A 7,995-nucleotide genomic window follows, 5' to 3' on the forward strand; every position below is an offset into this window, starting at 1 on the left:
ATTGTTTCCTTCTCTTTCTTGAATCTTTTGGGAAACTGATCTCACGAATTAAATTGGTTTGAATGGAGTTGGGAGTATTGATGTGGATATTATTTTTCATACGTTCATGTAGGCTTCAGGTTGTGATGATCATTTTTTTTAAGATTAATTATTGAATCAAATGCTTAATGCAAAAATAAATCATCAATAACTTTAGACCAGACATCAGACACCAGACTCCACAATACTCTTTGGAATAAATGGTGGAAAAAAGATTTTTAGATTACAAAATTTCAAAATTAAGCTAACCCATCTCCGATGATACCAATGAAGCATTTTCAGCCGTCGTCCTAACCCATCTTAGTTATCATCATTATCAGCCCATCAAAAATAGTAATGACTTGGAAAAAACGCCCTATAACAGGCAGGATGGACGGATACAGTAACTAAATATAACGGGTGAATGGGACCAACAAACACTCTTATCCGGGGAAGCTAAGATGCGGTAACAAGCTCCACTCCCCGGTGTGTTTCTGTCATCCACTCTCCAAAAGATCTTGAAGAGTAGGCCACCGTGAGTGGCAAAAAAGGGAGCAAACACAAGTGACTCAACTGCCATAAGCTTGATGAGGATGTTAAGTGAAGGGCCGGAGGTATCCTTGAGCGGGTCTCCAACAGTGTCACCAATGACAGCTGCCTTGTGAGGATCAGATCCTTTTGGACCAAGGGTCCTTGCGTGCTCTGAGGCACCAGCCTGACAGTGAAAACATATATATCACTCAATGATATAAAGGGCACACTGAAAGTTAGAAAAAGTTATCTTGAATTTCTCACAAAAGTATTTACCTCAATACACTTCTTGGCATTGTCCCATGCCCCACCAGTGTTGGAAGCAGAAATTGCAATCTGTCAAGGAACAAAGTCCATTGAGAAACCATAATCAATGATTTTAAAATTCGACCTCTTTCCAACCACTATCCATCAAGCTCTCACGAGTAGTTTACAAAAAAAAAAAAATCCTTACAGTTTGCACAATTACCATTGACAAATAAACCAAAAAGGAATTTTAAATTTCTTTACCTGAACACCAGAAACAAGAGCGCCAGCAAGGACACCAGCAAGAGTTTCAACACCAAAGAAAGTTCCAACAATCAGGGGAGTAAGCATAACAAAGGGAACCAGGAGGGATCATCTCCTTGATAGAGGCATCAGTCGAGATTTTGACACAGGTAGCATAATCAGGCTTGGCATGACCCTCCATGAGACCAGGAATAGCATTGAACTGCCTGCGAACCTCCTCAACCATCTTTAAAGCTGCACTTCCTACACTCTTCATGGTCATGGCAGAGAACCAGTAGGGAAGCATGGCACCAACTATTAAACCAATGAAAACCTTTGGGGTCAAGACATCAACAGTTGAGATAGCTGCACGGCTCACAAAGGCACCAAATAGAGCAATGAGACCAATGCTGCTGACCCAATAGCAAATCCCTGGAAACATATAAGAATAATACATCAAATATAAATGACCAGTAGTTAAGGATGTTGAGCCAGAGGAGAGAGTGAGAGAGAGAGAGTAGTTTGGCATAGTAAAAAGAGACATTAATTTAACTAGGAAAACAATGAAAGGACATAAATACACAATTGCAATGCAGTATGAGTGCACAGTACCTCAAAGTGGATTAGATTGATTATAAAATAGAATTCAAACACTCTCAAGTTCATTTGGGGTTCAAGAACTCATTAAAGAGATCAATCTGCTAACAAATATGCTTGCTATAAGCTGTAAACACAGTAGTTACAGCTTCAACTATGCATCATTTATGCTATACTATGATTAAGCAACTACTTTTCAAGTTTAAAACTTAAAATCACTCTCCTAAGAACAATCTCTAGGAAAATAGTTGAATGCAGTACCTTTCCAATGGCAGCAGTAGTGTTTCCAGCAGCATCAAGAGCATCAGTTCTCTCACGAATGTGATGGCTCATGCCAGCCATCTCAGCAATGCCTCCAGCATTGTCACTGATGGGACCATAAGCATCAATCGCCAACCCAGTTGCAATGGTGCTCAACATTCCAAGGGCAGCAACTGCAATTCCATACATGGCAGCAAAGCTAAAACTAACAAAAATGCTAATTGCAATGGCGAAAATTGAAATGATAACAGATTTGTATCCTAAAGCAAGGCCAAATATAACATTGGTGGCTGCTCCTGTCCTGCAGGAATCAGCAACATCCTGCACAGGGCTGCAAATACAGGATGTGATTGATCAAGATAGAAAATTTGATGTAACACTGCTACAGATAATAAATCGAAGCATTGTTTCTAATACCTGTAAGCATTACTGGTGTAGTACTCGGTAACAAAACCAATTATAAGTCCAGCCCAGAGACCAACACCCACACATAAAAATAGTTGCCTGCAAATCAAAATCATTTTAGTGGCTGTATTCTGAGCAAAATGAAAGCAAGACATGAGAAACAGGATGCTAGACAAGAAATGCTGCATGCCACCTTCTGCTTCAGTTCTTTATGAAGTTTATAATAATATTATGTTAATAGGATACAACGACATCAGTTCAATTCTCTCATGTTATGCTGATCGTAAGAAACTAATTAGCCCAAGCCCAACTAAGAGATAACAAAGAATTGGGGAGAGTAAAAGATCTTAATCTTTCCAAATCTCACAAAATTAGGAGCATAGCTGTGTTATAGTATGCATCTAGCTGGAAATTTTAAGAGCCACTACTTTTATAACATGCTTGCAATATATAAGAATCATGCAATCTTACCAGTTCTTAACAACTTTCTGAGCCCCAAAATTGTAAATAGTGAAGGAAGATGGCACACCAATCCAAGTAACATTGCAATTCCCACGGTCATAAGTATAGTGGAGATAATAAGCTGCTTCTTCAAAGACGGTTCAATTTCCTTGACAACCTTGATTTCAAAGAAATCAGTAGCAAATAGGGTTGTGATCAAACAGACAAGAATGGCCACAGAACTAATGAGAAGAGGATATAATGTGGAAGTGAACTCGTGGTTTACTCCAAAGGAGGATATAGAAGCAACAACAAGAGCAGCACAGGAAGATTCAGTATACGAGCCAAATAGATCGGAACCCATACCAGCAATGTCCCCAACATTATCACCAACATTATCAGCAATTACCTGATTGATAAAAAAATTATATCGGTTAGGGGTCTGAGTAAGAGAATAATTACTTCTGGAAAGATAATTGACAAGCCTATAACTAACACGGAATAAATATATTCCAAAAGAATAATTTGGCTTACAGCTGGGTTTCTTGGGTCATCTTCTGGAATGTTCCTTTCAACCTTTCCTACAAGATCAGCACCAACATCAGCAGCCTTTGTATAGATACCACCACCAACTCTTCCAAAGAGTGCCATAGAGGATCCCCCAAGACCATAGTCAGTTATAGCCTCAAAAAGGCCTTCCCAGTCATCACCATAGTACAGCCTGAATAGATTGATGGCAATGTAAAGCACCAACAAACCATTTGCTGCAAGTAGAAAACCCATTACTGCACCAGATCTAAATGCAATAATAAAAGCCTTTCCAACACCCTTTCTTGCTTCTAAGGTTGTTCTTGCATTGGCATAGGTAGCAATTTTCATCCCAAGAAACCCAGAAAGAACAGAGGTGAATGCACCTAGCAAGAAGGATACAGTACTGAAGATGAAGGTGGCAAGAGCTGGTTTGCACGTCTTCTCCTTATCATAGGTGCAAGGCTGGCTCTTTGTGCTGAAGCCCTCAACAGAGCCCAGGAAAAGGAAAATCAGGATAGCAAAAGCAATCATGAAGATGCCAACATACTGATATTCAGTAAAAAGAAAGGATGTTGCACCTGTTGCACCCATACATCAACAGATTAATTAACATAGATAATCATAGCCATAAACAAGGGACTGTCAATAGTAAATCATATCAATTAAAGTACTGTTATTGACTACACGTGCAAAAAAGAGCATAACATGCACAACCATCATGAACAATAAATATATCTTGGGTTCATTTACATAGAAAACTGCAAAGCAGCCACCAACAGGACACACCAACTCTTAACATCACTGATACATCAGGATAGAAACAAAAACCAATAGTTTAGGAAAAGAGACGATATTGAAGAATATGTAAAAGTGAATAAACAACAGCAAATCGTAAAATAAATCTTACAATCACGCCAAATGCAGGAAAAAAAAAAATGTACCACCATAAACTAAAGAACTGACTTTTGCATGAAACTAACTATAAAACTTGGCCAAGAGCAACAAGTTTTTACTCTTTAGTACCAGAAAAGCTAATGAATGCACCTTTCATATAGTTCAAGCAATTGAAAATCATTTGCATATACAAAGGCAACAAAAGCATTAACACATACATGCATCCTTAAATGTATCTGGTTAAGCATCTTTGAAAATTTTAATATTTTTATTATTAGAATTAATGGATAGATTATTCCTAAATAAATATATTATAATTACTATTAAATAATAAATTATTAATATATTATTTTTCATAAATTTCATTGTACTACAAGACTATAATATAATTTTATTGTTATTTTTTTATATATTAATTACAAAATATAGTACTACTATTATATCATACTTAAATGTATCAGGTTAAGTGTCTTACAAAATTTTCATACTTTAATTATTAAAATTAATAGATAGATTATTTTTAAATCAATATACCATAATTATTTTTAATTAATATGTTACTCCTAAATTATTAATATATTATCTTTGTCATTGTTGTAATTATTATTGAAATATATTGATGTAATAGCAATACAAGACATATTAAGTTATTTTAGATATATTAATTACCAAAAAAATAGTTCTGGTATTATATTATATTATTTTGTTATTGTTAAAACGATATACTTATTATAGGATATGGTACAAAAATATAAGATAATAACACCTTTTTATTTATAGTATTATATCATTTAACTAGAGGTCTGAAATAGTAAGAAAATTTCTAATACAATACTGACATAAAAAATTTGGCCCTTCCAAATAATGATAATAAAATAATAGCTGCATATAATAAGTTCATAAGACAGAGCTACAATTTCCAAAAATTAAAAAAAAAAAAAAAAAAAAAGCCCATAAGCATAAAAAATAAAATATCTTCATTAAATTAGCATCTTTCCCTTTTTAATTACAAAAGTTGGAGCAATGAATAAGTATCAATTATCAAAAAGCCACCAGCAATATTCTATGCTAATATTCTGTTCTCAATTATTATTGGAAACAAGAAAAAGAAGACAAGGAAAAATGGGCCATGAGCAGCACATGTGGAAGGGAGGCTAATGATAATAACATCCATAAAGCCAAATAATCTTTACTTAGATGACACAATATATCACTTCCGGCACCACCATAGATAAAGCCTGTCCCAGTTATAACTCCATTCCAAACTTGCGTCCAAGTCTAATCTTAGATTCCATTAAAAAATTAATTAAAACTAACTTGAATGTGAATGATGGAAAGCAGATGTGATAGAAGACCCCAGAACTGATTTGTACCATCAAGAGCTGACAAAAACTCCTGAGATTTTTTTTTTATATATAGAAAATGATTTGTGTGCAAGTAACATTCAACCAAATCTTTGAATTGAAAAGAACATGCATCTACCATTGAAACAAATAACAAGAGCAGAAGGATTCAACTGATGAATATAATTTTTTTTTTTTTTTACAAATTCATTGCTTGAGCTACAGAATAAGAGATAAATTCTATAATTTTCAACAAAAGCGGGAACCTCCAAATTGAAATTTTAAATTCAAACCACTTTGTGTATCACCTTGCAAGGTTGCAATGGTAGAAAGAAACTTTTAACACAATTAAAGATTTAAAATTTCAACAAAAAAGAATGAAGTTGAGCGTTAATATTACTAATCATTTACTATTTCATTCAATACTTGTGATTTTTAATAATACTACGTCAAGGTTGTGGTAATTTTGGGTCATTACTCAAAACAAATCTTTAAAAAAAAAAAGGTTAAGATCTAATATCAAAATCCAAAGATCTCACCTTCAGAGATAGCGCTTTGGATATCAGCGCACTTGGTGACGACGCTATGGTCATTGATCCCTTCCTCTTCCTCAAACAAGTCATCACTGTAACCGTTCTTGTTACTATTCGCCGACCCACCCGACGCATGCCGCTCGGAGGTGAGCTTCACGCGCGACACCATCAACAACTGCACCAACGAGAAAGCTATTCCAATCACGGCGCATACTAGCAAACGATCTCCGTCGCCAGCTCCGACAATACTGCCGCCCCCATCACCTTCAACGCCTACAATCCTCCGGCCACCGCAAAGAAAAGAGTTTGAGATACAATTAAAGAGAAAGAAGTGAGTCGTAGGAGTAAGGTGTTCCTCTGTGAGTGTTCAGGTGAATATATAGAGAAAAATGGAATTTTTTTATATTTCATAAGAGGAATCCCCAGCTAATGAATTATTATAATATTTTAAAGCTTCTGTTCTAAACCGTAGGATTCAATTAATCTTGAATCAGCAAAGATGAACGGTGAGTGATGGGGAGGATTTGAGGGATTGTGGGTGAAGATGAATGAGAGAAGAGAATCACCTCATAACTGTAGCACATAATTCGACACATGGATGTCGGAATCCATTTTATTTAATTTTATTTTTTCATGTTGAGAGTAAATTTCAGGGGAATTATTCGATGCGCCACGTAGTTTGTGGATAACCATGCAATTTTTATTATGGTAACAAAATAAAAAGGAAAATTCAAGTACACTCTCCAAGACAATTTAACATGTTTTCATTTTATATTCTGAGCCTCTTCTGACCTGTAAGAGAAGTCTCAAGTATTATCTGGTAAAAGAGTCTGTTTCTCCTCAAAGTTTCTTAGGGTTGTTACTCTTTAAGTTTGCATTGGCTGTATATTCTACAGATTCAAGGAGTCAGGAAGTAATCATGGAGGAAGATGTCGAAATCCTATGGAGGAGACTAAAGTTAAACGATGAGGAAATGGATAGTGTGGTAGTGGAAGGTCAACTGGATAACGCAGAAGTGGTGGAGGAAAGGAACTGGCTGGTTGGAAAATTGCTCACGACCGACCCCTTCAATAGAGATGCTATAATTGGCATTTTAAAAGTGTTCGATTCGAAAGAATTCATAAATTTTTTTTTTAATTTTGATTATAGGTATTTGATTTTTATATTTTGTTCAAGATAATTTAATTTTAAAAAAAAATTAAATTTTTAATAATATCCAAAATCTCAAAATAAAAACATATATTTCATTGTAGTATTTTAAATTTTCGAAAGAAAAAATTATCTTATTTTAAACTTTAACTTGAATAAAAAATTTATCATATACTTATTACCCTTTTAACAAGTAAGTCTGAAAATAACTGAAATTCAGTTGTAAATAATTATATAAACAATATGCATTTTTTTTTTTATTTTATGTTGCTATTAAGGTATTTCTTCATTAAAACATCTTAATTGACAAAGGCATCAATTAATGCATTTGTTTAATCAAACACTTTAATTGATAATTTATTAAATTTTTTTTGTCTTAAAGATTATGTTATGATATTAATGATTTTCAATCATAGTTTGACAAAAATTGAAGTGTCCATCGATTAAGATGTTTTCTCTAAAAAAACACCTTAATTGGTTATCGATTAAAATGTTTCTTCTCACAAACGTCTTAATTACCACATATTAAGATTTTGTTTTCCCTCTTAAAAACAATGTTCTGACAATATAAACGCTATAATATCTAATCGTGAAGTAGAAGAACTTATATTTTATACATCAAATAAGGCGTTTTTATATAAAAAAATGCCTTATTTGATGTCTTAATTATGTTTCAATAATCAATATGTTTCTAATTTTGATTTTAACACATCTTAGCTTAACGTAAATACTATTCTCTTTTAACCAACTTCAGCTTAAACATCTCTCATTTAATCTTCTACCTATTAACTTTATTTTCATTT

General features: G+C 34.0%; 1 pseudogene across 1 annotated transcript; it reads right to left on the reverse strand.

Moving 5' to 3' along the window:
- Window positions 1–206: 206 nt before the first annotated feature.
- Window positions 207–6,395, reverse strand: LOC111280509 (pyrophosphate-energized vacuolar membrane proton pump-like; annotated as a pseudogene). The gene is made up of 8 exons (XR_016335011.1): window positions 6,050–6,395; window positions 3,277–3,851; window positions 2,773–3,151; window positions 2,314–2,400; window positions 1,897–2,227; window positions 1,060–1,470; window positions 826–885; window positions 207–733 (listed from the first exon to the last, which is right to left on the reverse strand). The product of XR_016335011.1 is annotated as a pyrophosphate-energized vacuolar membrane proton pump-like (transcript).
- Window positions 6,396–7,995: the final 1,600 nt, after the last annotated feature.

The sequence above is a fragment of the Durio zibethinus genome, chromosome 28 (assembly GCF_047325235.1).
Source record: "Durio zibethinus cultivar Kanyao isolate XHJ-2024 chromosome 28, ASM4732523v1, whole genome shotgun sequence".
Taxonomy (NCBI): Eukaryota; Viridiplantae; Streptophyta; class Magnoliopsida; order Malvales; family Malvaceae; genus Durio; species Durio zibethinus.